Source organism: Sus scrofa, chromosome 9, assembly GCF_054392235.1.
Source record: "Sus scrofa isolate SSC_HxYL_T2T_F1_AM1 chromosome 9, Sscrofa_HxYL_maternal_Yorkshire_Landrace_v2.0, whole genome shotgun sequence".
Lineage (NCBI taxonomy): Eukaryota > Metazoa > Chordata > Mammalia > Artiodactyla > Suidae > Sus > Sus scrofa.
Genome location: NC_139391.1, coordinates 16,010,295 through 16,023,589, shown reverse-complemented (window position 1 = coordinate 16,023,589; position 13,295 = coordinate 16,010,295). Strand labels below are relative to the sequence as shown.

Here is a 13,295-nt window from a genome sequence, read left to right as displayed (position 1 = left end):
TTTCCTGTGAGTCTTATATCTACTGCCTTTCCAAAGGAAATAAAAAATATTTTATGCTGAATAAAATATGCTAATGTCTCTGTTGGCAATTCCGGTTTTTATTTACATTCCACACTATTACTATTGAGTGAGAGAGAGAAGTTTTTCCGTGTGCCTAATCTCTTTGCTATCTTCTTTGGGTCTCCCAGAGGCAGCTGTGTTACTGTGGGAAGAAAATCGGAAGTGGTAGAAGACAGCATTCCTAAAACATAAATGAGTGCAATCTCTGTGGAAAGCAACTTAGCGGCATGTGGAGTCTAAACGTGTTTACGTTCTTTGAACTAGCAATTCCAGTTTCAGCAGTTCATCCTAAGGAAATAATAGGTGGGAAATAAGGACTTATTTGTAAGGATTTTCACTGCACTGTTATTTATAACAAGGAGTAAATTGGTAATGACCCAATTACATAAAAGACTGGTAAAGTTAACCATGGCACATCCATGTATAGGATACAATACTCCTAATACAATACAGTGCATTACTATTTAATGCCATGGAAAGACATTCATAATAGATTATGTGAGAATGCTGGCTACAAAGCTGCATGAATGAAAAATTCCAATTTTGTGGGAAGAGATTGTGTATGTGTGTGTATATGTGTATGAAAGTGGGGGAAATGACAGAAAAATATTTATAAATTATAGAAATTTTCCATGACTAGTGACTTATAATGTTTATGGGTTTTGTACACTAGTTTCTAAATGTGTCCATTGATTTATATATATGTGCGTGTTTCTCTGTGTGTGTAGTGCATTTTCTTAAAAACAACAACAACAACACTAATTTGGTGTTGGAAGAGCAGAATTTGGAAGCTGACTTTGTTACTGGGCAGCATTCTGAATCCTATCCCTCTTTCTCCTCTTGAAGTACCAGGGTTGATCTGGCTGAGGGTTGGTATTGTGCTTGAGTCCTGAGTGGTGAGATTTGAAGTGTTGTTTGGTACCAGGAAGAGAGACGTCAGGTGAAATCAAGCTATGCCAACTAAGTGACACATACAATCAATGTCCAAGTGCAGGATAATCTAAGAAAAAGGGCATATTTCCTGTGGCCATATGTGGTAGTAAAATTTGGAGTTTTAGAATTATGGAGTTAAATGTTTTTTTCCCAAATGGATCAAACTTTATAAGCACCAGATTAACACTTTTATTTTTTCTTCCTTTTTGCCCTTTTTACCTAAGTTCCCATACCTCTACCAAAGCCCCCTTTTATTGCACAGGGAGTTAATTCACTCATAACATTCTTGGAGTGTCTACTATGAAAATATAACACTGGAAGAAATACATCATTTTCGAGATTGTGGAATTCATCCCTCTAGACCGTACTTCTCATCTTTCACTTTGAAAATTCCCTTTTGTTTGGTCTTCTTGTTGACTTGTGTCTGTTTTCTCTGTTTATGCCTAGTCATTTCTGCCAGCCTATTGATTGCACGTTTTCTTCCAATACTATTTCTTTGATTATGTATTTTATTTAAAAGCAAGCAGCGAATGAGAAAATTAGATAGCAATTTAATGCTTGACTTAGGATTCTTTATGCTGTAGCAATAAGAAGTTCTGAGTGTGAAGAACTTATTTTTAAGAGGATGATGATAATGATGATAATGTTTGTGACATTCTTATACATGCTTTATTATATTAATTTGTTCTTTACAGCAACTCTATGATATAGATACATTTATTTTCTTCATTCTATAGGTGGAAAGACTAAAATGTAGAGTCTCATGTGGGTCACAAAGTGTTACTGGGAGAATTGTAGTCCAAACCGGGTGTCCAGCTTCAGGAGTCACATATTTAACTCCTCTGTTACTGTATCTCCTTCATACATCTGACCTCAACTTGATTTGGACACCTGTGGCATCTTTGCTTTCTGATCTTTGTTGGATTTATTATAAGTTAAGTATCCAGCTGGTACATCTGCATGTGTGAAATTTCAGCTTACTTCACAAGCAGTGAGTTTTTACATGTGTCAGGCATTGTGCTGGGCATTGCGAATAGCCATGCTGAATCAGACACAGCTATTGATCTTGAGGTGTTCACATCTTTGGAGATAAAAAAAAAAGCAAATAGTAACATATATATTTCAAGTGGAAATATTTACTAGGTAGCTAAAATGTGATAGACTGTGAACAATTAAAGAATGTATTCATGACACAGAAGTCATAAAGAGAAACATTCACTGACTTGGAGTTTCTGGTTTTACTAAGCTAGAGTCAAATCCATAAACACAGAGCTTTATTTTTCTTTCCTTGCCTCTGTATCAGTGTTGAGCACATAGTAGATATTCAGTAAGTACCATATGGTTAAGTGAAGTAGAATGTTTTAATAATATTAATAGCTACCAGTTTTATTCAGCACTTACTCTGTATAACTGCTAGGCTATATGCTTTGCATAGATAATCTTTTAAACCATTACAGTATCACTCATGTAGTTACTGCTAGCTAGTTTTCCAGATGACAAACAGAAGCTCAGAGAAGCTGTCTTAACTGAGGTTATACTGATGGTAATACTGTTATCAGGTTTGAAGCAAAAAGACTTATTCTTCCTCTTGCATGATTGTTTCTTAGAAACAGTGCATCGTAGAGTTTCAAAATAGGAGATGCTCAAGCTCTGTTTGTTTTCTTTTCATTCATTCATTTTCTTTTTTATTTAGAAAATGTTTATTGAATGCCCCCTGTGTGATAGACTCTAGTTAATTTCTGAGATCAATGAATGAATACAACAAAGGGAATCCTTTTATTCTATACTTACTAAGTGTTTGTTCTTCTCTTCTACTTTATGCCATCAGCCAATTCCCTTTTCCTTCTTTTCTTCTTTTTTGGGGTATTCTTTATTGTAGTATATCTCTTCCCAAGTACCTACTATTCAACTTGTCATACTTTTTACTTACTCACTACAGGTACCTCATTTCTATCCTGCGTCGCTTCATTATTTTACGTAAGTTGACCAGTGTATTTTGATGATGAATTTGGTAATTGTAATCAGTTCCACTGTTCACTGCTGTCATGCCTGCTATCTCTAGCCAAGGATAATCTTTAATTGTGCTCCTTCAAATCCCTCACTCACAATCATGCCACAAGGGAAATTCCTATGTTCCAACTCCACTGGGTATCTATGTAGAGAATTTCTAAGGTACTGAAATAGCGTATTTACTTAAAATATGCATCACATTCGGAACAATATTCCACCTCTATTTTTTCCTTTTTTCTTTTTTTTTCTTTCATCTTTTTGTCTTTTGAGAGCCGTACCCGCGGCATATGGAGGTTCCAAGGCTAGGGGTCTAACCACAGCTGTTGCTGCAGGCCTATACCAGAGCCACAGCAATGCCAGATCTGAGCTGCATCTGTGACCTACACCACGGCTCACCGCAATGCCAGATCCTTAACCCCCTGAGTGAGGCCAGGGATCGAACCTGCAACCTCATGGTTCCTAGTCAGATTCATTTCTGCTGCTCCATGACAGGAACTCTACAATATTCCACTTCTAAGAATCTATCTTAAAGATATCTATTCTTAGAGTTACCAAAACACCATTTGTTTTTTGTTTGTTACTGCTTTCTCTGGTTCGCCTAGAAAATCTTTGCCTATCTAAAGGTCATGCAGATATTCTCCTTCATTTTCCCTAAAATTGTATAAGTCTAGTAAAATTGTATAACTCTAGTATAGTTTCCATTTAGGTATCTGATCCATCTTGAATTAATTTTGTATACCTGTGAGAGAAAAGTCTAATTTTTTTCTTTTCATACTGATAACCTCTTGTTTAGCATCAATTATCGAAAATATTTTACTTTCAATTTGAATTGATTGGTGCCTTTGAGGAATTTATAAATGTGGATCTATTGATGGAATCTCTGTTTGATTCCTTTTTAAATCTGTTTTCTAATTGCTATGCAAATACAAAACTATCTTGATGACTGTAGTTCATGGAAAGTGTTGAAGTTAAGTATTGTTTGTCCTACAACTTCATTCTTTTCCACCTGCTTGCTTAGTTCTATATTACTTTGCATTTCCGTATTCATTTCAGATTTAGCTTATTAATTCCTATTAAAAATCCAGCAGTGGTTATTATTGAGATTGCATTAAATCTATAGATTAATTGGGGGAGTTTTTTTCATAATAATCATGTTTAGCTTTCTACTCTATGAAAACTTTATCTCTCTCCTTTTACTGGGGTCTAACTTAATATTTTGCATTTTTCAGTGTAATTATTTTTTTCTATCCTTTGCTAAATTTATTTCACTGTACCTTACACATTTTAAAACTATTTTAAATTGAATTTTAAAAATATTTTCCAACTGTTTTTTGTTTCCTATATGTAGATTATAATCAATCTTTTAAAAGCAAACTTTTATTCTGGAATTTTATAAATTTTCTTATTAACTTTAGGAATTTCTTTGTTAATTTTAGGATTATCTCCATAAACAATCATATCTGAGATTAAGGATTATTTTAACACAGTTTCTCATCTCTATGCTTTTATTTCTTTTTCTGTTTTCTCTACCCTCCACTATTATGTTAAATAGAAAAGATGATATAGAACCAAAACAACCCAAATGTTTATCAACACATGAATAGAAAAATAGGTTATGGTATATTTATGTAATACAGTGCTACTCAGCAGTAAAAATAAACTGTTGATACATGCAACAAAGTGCTTGAGTCTCAAAATCATTTAGGTGAATGCAAGAAGTCAGGAAAATGAATATATACTATATAAATTAACATATAAAATTCTGGACAATGCAAACTCATCTATAGTGAAAGAAAACAGATTAGTTTTTGCCTAGTGACGAAAGGAGTCATGGACAGAGGAAAGAGGATGCAGGGAATGTAAAGGGGCACAAGAAACTTTGCAGGGAGGGGTGCATGATGTATTTATTTTTTTGAGTGAGGTGATGGTTTCCACTTGTGATATCAGATTTTCTTAATTTTTATACTTTAAATGTAATTTATTATAAGTGAATTTTACATTATTATGGCCGTAAAAATGTTTTAAAAGTGTGTAAAATGAACCACTGGGAAATTAAAATCCATCTACTAAACAATCCTTGGGTAAAAAAATGCAAGTTGTTGAAACACATTACAGTGCCTTTGTAATTGAAACAGTATGGTATAGGTACTTGATTAGAGAGTCAGACAGACCAATGGAATAAAGCAAGTCCAGAAATAGATACAACCACATTTAGAAATACAGTATGTGGCAAATTTGATATCTCAATCACTGGGTAAAAATATAATTTTAATAGTTGGTTTTAGGACAACTGAATAGTCATTTGGAAAAAAATAATGTTAGATCCATTCCTCATGCTCTGTATAAGGATAAGCTCCAAATGACTCATAATTCTATAGGTATACCAAAAATATTTCATTTATCAGGTTTGTTCATTTTTATGTCTGAATAACACACTATGAGATAGGCCACTATTTATTCTTCTGTTAATGTACATTAGAAGTATTTCCAAATTTGCCTGTTATAAATGAAGCTGCTCTATAAATGAGGCTTTTGTGTGTATGTAAGTCTTCATTTCTCTGAGATAGCCATCCAGGAGTTCAGTTACTGTATAATATGATAGCTGCTCATCATAATACGAAAGTTAAAGACAAAAGTGGCTGAAAATAACTATACCCACAACAGTTAGTAAAGGGAAGAAGGGAAATAAAAATGTGCAGTTTTAGAATGCTTCAAGGTGCCTCGTTAGCACAGTAGGTAGTGCATCAGTCTCATAGAAAGTGTTCAAACTTACTATGAACTTAAAACAGCCCTTTATATATTTAAAGCTGATATATGTGCGCCTCATGGTAACCACAAAGCAAATATCTCTAGTAGATACACAAAAATAATGATAGTGGAATCTAAATATAACACTAAAGAAAGTCATCAAGCCTCAAAGAGAGAGAGCAAGAAAAGAGGAACAGAGAATAACTACAGAACAACCAGAAAACAGTGAACAAAATGGCAGTAAGTATATACCTATGCATAATAACTTTAAATGAAAACTAAATTCTTCAATCAAAAAGTATGAAGTGGCTGAATGGTTAAAAAAAACAAAACTCATCTGTATGCTGCCTATAAAAGACTTCAGATATAAAGATAAACGCAAACTGAAAATGAAAGGATGGGAAAAGAGTCCATGCAAAAGGAAACCGAAAGAAAACTGGGGTAGCTATTCCTGTATCAGAAAGCAAACTTTAAAGACTATAATAAAAGACAAACATGGACATTGCAAAAAGGGTCAATTCAACCAGAAGACATAACCTGAATCTAAGCATTAGGAAACATAAGACAACTATAAAACTGAAAAAAAAAAAAAAAAAAAAAGAAATGAGTTCTTCAAAAATGTCATAAAAGCCAAAGAATGGCTATGGAGTTTCCATATTGAAGGAAAACCGGAAGACATGACAGCTAAAGTCAACAGCTGACTGCTAGGTTGGATACACTCCTAGAGGGAAAAATGCTATCTAACTTTTTCAGTTCAAGTGGAAAATTGGAAAATGGATAATAAATTAGATTAAGTCTGTGTTAGTGTTAAATATCCCGAAGTTGGTAAAAGTAATTGATTATATAGAGAAATATCACTACTCATAAAATGTATAGGGAGGAAAAAATAAAAAATAAAATGTATAGTGAGAGAACCACTAAAGGGACATGATGAATGTATATTGCACCTCTCTCTGTTGATCAAGTGATGAAGCAAATGGACTAAATGTTAATAATAAATCTAAGCAAAGGCCATACAGGTGCTTTGGATTATTCTTTTTCTTATAACTTTCTTGCATGTTTGAAGTTATTCTCAAAAAAATTTTTTTAATTAAATCATTTTCATAGTAGCATAAATTAACAAACATGAGCCCTGAAGGATTGCTACCCATTGACTTACCAGTTCTCTGTCTTGCTGTTCTAATCTGCAAATGGGAATAGTAATAATAATAATAATAAATTAAAAATGCTTAGAAAGTCCTTGGTAAGTAGTAAGCACTCCATAAACATTAGCTTTCATTGTGTGCTTGCTGTGGTGTTAGTGGTAGGGTGGTCATTACCATTGTCATCCACCATCACCATCCTTAGACGCCAGAGCTCAGGGATCAAGGGACTTGAGGACAGATCAGATTGATGTCAAGTACCTTGATTCTCATTTCTGCTCTTTTCTACATTATTGCATTTCTTGATTTGAGCTTGGTCTGATATTAGCTAGTGGAAGATTCTAACTTGAGGGAAAGTAATTCCAACCTTTAATTCCTTTTTTTGCAGATATAGGACATGGTAAGCAATATATGCTCAAGGGCAAGTTCTGTTCTGGCTTTCCACTTGGGTTCTAGAACCTGCAATCACAGGGACTAGCTCCAAGTTTAGCAGTGATGCTTTCTAGTATCATTTAGAATACAGACCCTGAAAAGGCTCTTTTGTGACTCACAGGAGCTTTGCACATTCTTTATGACAAGTTTTGTAATCTGTAATTTATAGCTAATCTTTTATAGTTTACAAAGCATTTTCATGTGTACTTTGATGCACTCATAGCCTAGGGCTTTCCTCATACTTGTCATTGGATAATGTTTAAAGAAAACCTGAGTTGGATTTGGACTCAGATTCTACTTCTAGTCTGAAACATTTATACTTGTGACATGGAATCCCTGATTTTGAAAGTACTTGTTAGTTTAAACCATCATAATTCGATAGTTATAAATCCAAGTCTGCATCTGAGAGATCTCCGTGTGATAAATGTTTTGAATTGCCTTTTAGGTAAGAGCCTATCCTGCTTAGATTAACAACCTAGAAAGATTTCTTTTTTTTTTTTCCACAAAAAGTTTTTTAACTTAGGGACCTATCAATTAGTTTTCCTGCTCAAGACATAAGTGTTTCAAGGGAAATGTATCAGTTCTAGATAGAAAATGTTGAGTAGAGATAAACCTTTTTTTTTTTTTTTTCTTTCAGTGCTTATGAGGAAAGCACTTATCTTTCTCTAAAGCTTGATCCCATCTCCTTCATTTGACTGATTGTTAAAACTATTGATGAGTGCGGTTCAGCCAGAATCCCCAGCAGCAAGGTCAGTGGACTGATTCCTCTGTGGGGGAGGATGGGGTCCCAATAGAGGAGCCTCCTCCCCACACGAGCATTTTGAGTATGCAGCACACAGTGGCTCAGCCTGGAGCTGGCAGTTAGTGCGCGCACACACACGCACACACAGCAGCGCTTTCCTCTCCAGTGGGGCGGCGTTAGTAACTGCAGTCCCAGCATCCTAGGTTGAGGCACCAGCTGCCACTGGCTGATTTGTTGAAGGAGCGCTGGATCCGTTTCGGAGGACCTGGTGACTGCGCTGCTGTCACAGCTAGTGGCGGACAGCTACTTCTTCCCCGTTGCTTCCTCAGCCCCTTGCAAGAGGGCAGCCTCTTCCAAAAGCCAGGCAGCCAGGGAAGAGGCTGCTCTGTGCTGAAGGTAAGACTGCTGCCTAGTCACTCTCCTAACGTGCCAGCGACCTCACCATCTGCTTTCAGGTAGGCACTTGCAATTTCTTGTTTTAGGAAAGAGAAAACCTTCTTAATCACGGCATTGACTTTGACAAAGACTTTTTCACTCTAGGAAGCAGCATGATAAATGTTTAATAGTTCAGCAGTGATTTTTCGGATAAAAGTTTGGATGCAGATAGTAACTCTACTTTTCTGTCCCCATCCTTACAAATATTCTGCAAATATGGAACTCAGTTTCAGTATATGATTCATAAGCAACTCCACGTTGAGCACATGTGCATTTCTGACCTTTTGAGTTAGGTGGCAATTGTTATGCAACTCTGTGTGTAATTTCAGGGCCTTTAAATCTTCTCTTCTGTGGCCGTGAAAAACATACCCCAGTCTTCTGAAATAAAAGCCAAGTGATTCAAACTCTTTATCAGCATTTAACATTCAGTGATGTAGACAGGAGTGAAAGTTGCTGAATCACAGAAGTTTAACATTCATGCAAATTGCTGTCTTTGTGAGAAAAAGCCAGGAAGCAAATGTCTTTTCAACTTCTTGAGCTCTTCTACATATGGGAATAATGTGGATTTGAAGAGGGGAAGTTTGGGGTTGAGATAAGTCTGTCTGTAGTGATAAGGTGGGTTCATTGATTATTTGATATGGTAAAGAATTAACTGGAGATTTCGCCTCCTAAAATGAGCTCTGCTCTGGGACTGCATTCTTGGCTCACAGAGCTGTGTCTTCCTAAATTCCGAGCAGCACTGGGGTTTGTCGATTTGAGTGTCCTTGCCTTGGTGATGTTCATCTGCATGTGTTATTGCCCATAACATCTCTGGACTTGTTTTGTTAGCCAAAGTTCTAACTTAAAAAATACGGATAGGGAAAAATTTCACCAACTTTTTAACATCCCCACCCCTTAATATTCATTGTAACTGGTTTATGCCCATCATCCCCCAAGAAGTTTTGTAATAGAATCATAGCCATAATTTAGGCAACTGAGTTGACATGATCATACAGAAAATGTTTTTTAGAAGACAATATCCTATATGCAAGCCAGGCACACGGTACCTCTGAGTGTTCCTTGAGTTCAAAAGTGAGGTTTTAAAGGAGTATGTGTATAAGTAGCAAATTAATCAGAGGGTGCAATTTTTTGTGACTCGTTTTACTGGCAGCACTCTCAATTGTGCTGCACTTGTAAAAGTTAGTGGTTTTTTTTCATACTCTTCTGGGCAGCGCCTCTAAGCTACCACATGTTTTATTGGCACGTCTGTCTTGATTTGAATGATTCAATTCTTATATGGGGGCTGGGCACATGACTTTAGGCAGATCTAAGTTTATGCTTAAAAGTAAATATAGCACCTCGAGCCAGGAATTTTCAACTGTAGCCAGCCAGATACCAGCTCCTCTGATAATATCAGGGGTCCTTTGAGCAAAAATATACAAGCCAAAAAAAAAAAAAAAAGAAAAAAAAAGGAAGAAAACCATAAACAAAAAATCAAACACAAAAACATCTATGTAAGGCTATCTGATGCGTCTTTGGAAGGCAGAAGAAAGATGAGTTGCCTCCTTTACTTGCCATTACTGTTTAATGCAACAGATCCCGCTGCAGAGCTCAATACATATTTTCAGTCCATGACAAATATTTAACATATATTTTCTGTCATTGCCTTCAGCTCTCATAGTATCTATGGCTTTTACATTGGCTGCTCTTAAAGTAATTTGGCAAAAAACGACTCTACCGTCTGCTCTCTGGTAACAAATACACCAAGAAAGCATGACTTTACTTTTTGCTACTTCACACTTAGATTCATATTCAAACTTGGGATAAGCCTACTCATATTACTTTTTCCATGTTTCTTGTGGCTGCCATGCTCAGCCTGAGAGGTTTTATTACGTCTAGTAAAATCAGGAGATCAGAAACAGCAAGGGAGATAAAAGCCACATAATTCTTTTTTTTTCCATGTCAGGTGAATGGTATGTACTTTGAGTGGAATCTTGGGAGGAGAGAGAGAACACTATTTTTGTCTTTCTTTTGCCAATTCAGCAAGTGACATTAAGAGATCCAAAAATGTGACCTGTGACCAGGCGTTGGGTAGAGGTGGAAGGTAATTTAACCCAATTGTTGAGCTGCCTTTTTCATTCATGGTCTCCTTCATTCCACCTCCTTTCTCATGTAGATTTGTGAGGCTGGTAAAGAGTTAGCCATTTGCTAGCTCTTTATGGATCACCATTCAGAGCCGTCTTTGCTGAGGGAGAATCAATTTCATTTCATTTGAAGCCAGAGGTGATGACTCTTCTGTCACTGCTGGCTCCTACTCACCAGCCTTCTTAATTTTAAAACACTTTTTTTTCCTCCTCTGTATTTGATCGCCTTTCCTGGGTAGCTTGGTGAATTGGTGTCTTGGAGGATTTTAAAAAATAAAAACCAGAGTGAACAATACAGATTAATTCAAAGAAGGAGGTTAATGTTCAGTGCTGCTATATCCCATATATTTCAATTCTCAGCATCAGTGGGGGTAAGGTTGATGGTGCTGTCCACAGATATTTCTACACATGCGTGATAACTATGCTGACCAAGGCAAAAGGAAGAGAAGAAAAAAATACAAGCACAACGTATAAGCTTTCATGAAATGTGAACAGGTGCTGAATAGCGAGAAAACCATGTAGTTATGCTCACAAGCTGATTTTCCCCAAATTGCCTTGGATTTTATACTGGCTCTAACAATGGCATATTGCACACACCCTTCAGGGCTGCTGCACTGAGTGATAGCTGTAAATTAGAATGAAGAGAAGAAAATGCTCTACAGTTTCAATATTGAAGAGAATTAGGATCCAGATGGTAAATCTTTTTATAGTGATACATTAGATGGTGTTACAAGCTTCTGTGGCTACTGTCCTATTATATTCTCTCTGCTGAAATGCAGTTTGGTGGAGAAATTGATTGTGAAGAGCCATCTTGCAAACCTAGAAAAGTAAATTTCCTCTCCATGTTAAATTCTCCATCTTTGTGGACTTATTTTTATTTCCCTAATTCTCACCTTTTCTTCCTCTCAAATTCCAAATACAGTCAAAAGTAAATACTGTGATTGTTTTTTTAAATTTTAAGGTGGTATCTTTTTTTCTATTTCACTCTTTTTTCCCACTGGGTATCTTTCTCATATTTTGAATGCACTTGCAAAGTATATGAGAATGTTGAACATGGATGCGGAATAGTTATTTGGTTTCTATCCGGCTTTCTCAAAGTCTCTAGTCTAATAATAACTCCTCTAATTATCCTGTTTCTGTAAAGACAATTATGATGAGAACTTATGGGAGAGTAAGTAAGGGTATATCTTTGTCAAGACTTTAATTTTGCTTGGAAGGGATCATTTTCTCCTTCCTGTTTTCTCTAGTAAGAATCTCATTGCCTCCAACCTCCAGGGCCACAGAGGCATCTCTACTCAGGCATAAATATAGAGAGTGAGCCACCTAGTGGTAATGAAGAATAATTTTGATATTCTTAGCCTGAGCATTCCAGGTTGATGGACAGGGCATTGCTAATTTTCTGTTATATTGCAAAAGGGTGGTGGTTTTGTGAAAGCTTCTTTTAGTGGCATTTCCTGCTTTCAAATAAGTTGTTTAGTTACAATACAAATTCGCTTTATGCGTGATTTTTCTGAGCTGGCATGACCTATCTCGTTTACCTCAATGCTTGTTTCTTGTATGCATATATTTTAAAAATATGTTTGTTATTTTTCATGTATTTAATGATACATATTTTATACATATTAAGGTATAAGGTACTTCAAAAAAGAAAATGTTTTATAAAGAAAGCAATAAAATTACATATTTCCCCAGGTTATTTACAGTTCATTGTGATTAGTTTATATATAAAAATAGGTTAATGTATCTACATGTACATTGTTGAGAAGATATCCTTATATCTTTGAATATAAACATATGAAGAGGATGAAAGAAAGCATATATGTATACATACACATATCAGTGTATGCCTCTGTTTTATAGCAAAATAGGATTATTAGGTGTCATTTCCTATAGCTTTTTAAGATTAATCTAGGTAATAAGTTATCAAGGCCACAATAGCCCATGCCTTATTTCCTTATTTGTCATCAGATTAGCTCTTAGCTTTCTTTGTGCTTCAGAAAAGCACTGGCATTTGTATAGGAGGCTTATCTATTGGCCGGAAATAACTCTCTGAAAAGGTTGTGACTGAGGGTATACGCCTTTGGGAAATGAAATTCTCTAAATATGTACGGAAGTGTGACGGTATTGTGCAAATAATTAACATGATTATTCCAGGTAATTATTTCCAATTTGGAAGAATTGGGGAGATCTCATTAAACCAGAATTTATTTTAATTGCATTTTACTCTGAGCAAAAAGAAAAACAAATTTGAGAAGTCCAATGGCAGATAATTTGGTTAAATCTTTTAATCACTATTTAGCCCTGGCACTATTTAGTGAACATCCTGGCTAGGATCAAGTGTGTAGATTTGCTTTCTAGGTCTTGAATCTAGTCTCCTAGGCAGCCCCTGTCTTATCCATGCTGTTCTTCATTCAACTCACTTATTCAGGCACTCAGCCAGTATAAACTAACAACTCTCTGTGTGCATTCTTTTAAAACAAATAGCAGAAAGACGCTGTTTCGAAAGTTTTTCTTCCAAGTCAGTTATTTATAGCTTGAAGTAAGAATATAAACATAAATTAATTCCTGATTTAAGCTCAAGAAGTTATTGTGTAATGCTCCACTTGCTGGAGACCTAAATTCATGTCTTACTCCATTTACTGTCCTTGAAATAGAATCAGGTAGAATTCA

The 13,295-nt window shown here is 35.6% G+C and overlaps 1 protein-coding gene across 9 annotated transcripts in view; it reads left to right on the top strand.

The window, feature by feature from the left end:
- Positions 1 to 8,252: 8,252 nt before the first annotated feature.
- The window catches only part of TENM4 (teneurin transmembrane protein 4), a 2,941,714-nt gene continuing 2,936,671 nt past the window's right edge, over positions 8,253 to 13,295 (top strand). For all 9 annotated transcript variants that reach the window (XM_084975397.1, XM_084975391.1, XM_084975384.1 and 6 more), the window contains exon 1: positions 8,253 to 8,522. The gene's annotated coding sequence lies outside the window, so the exon portion shown is untranslated. The remainder of the gene's footprint in view (positions 8,523 to 13,295) is intronic.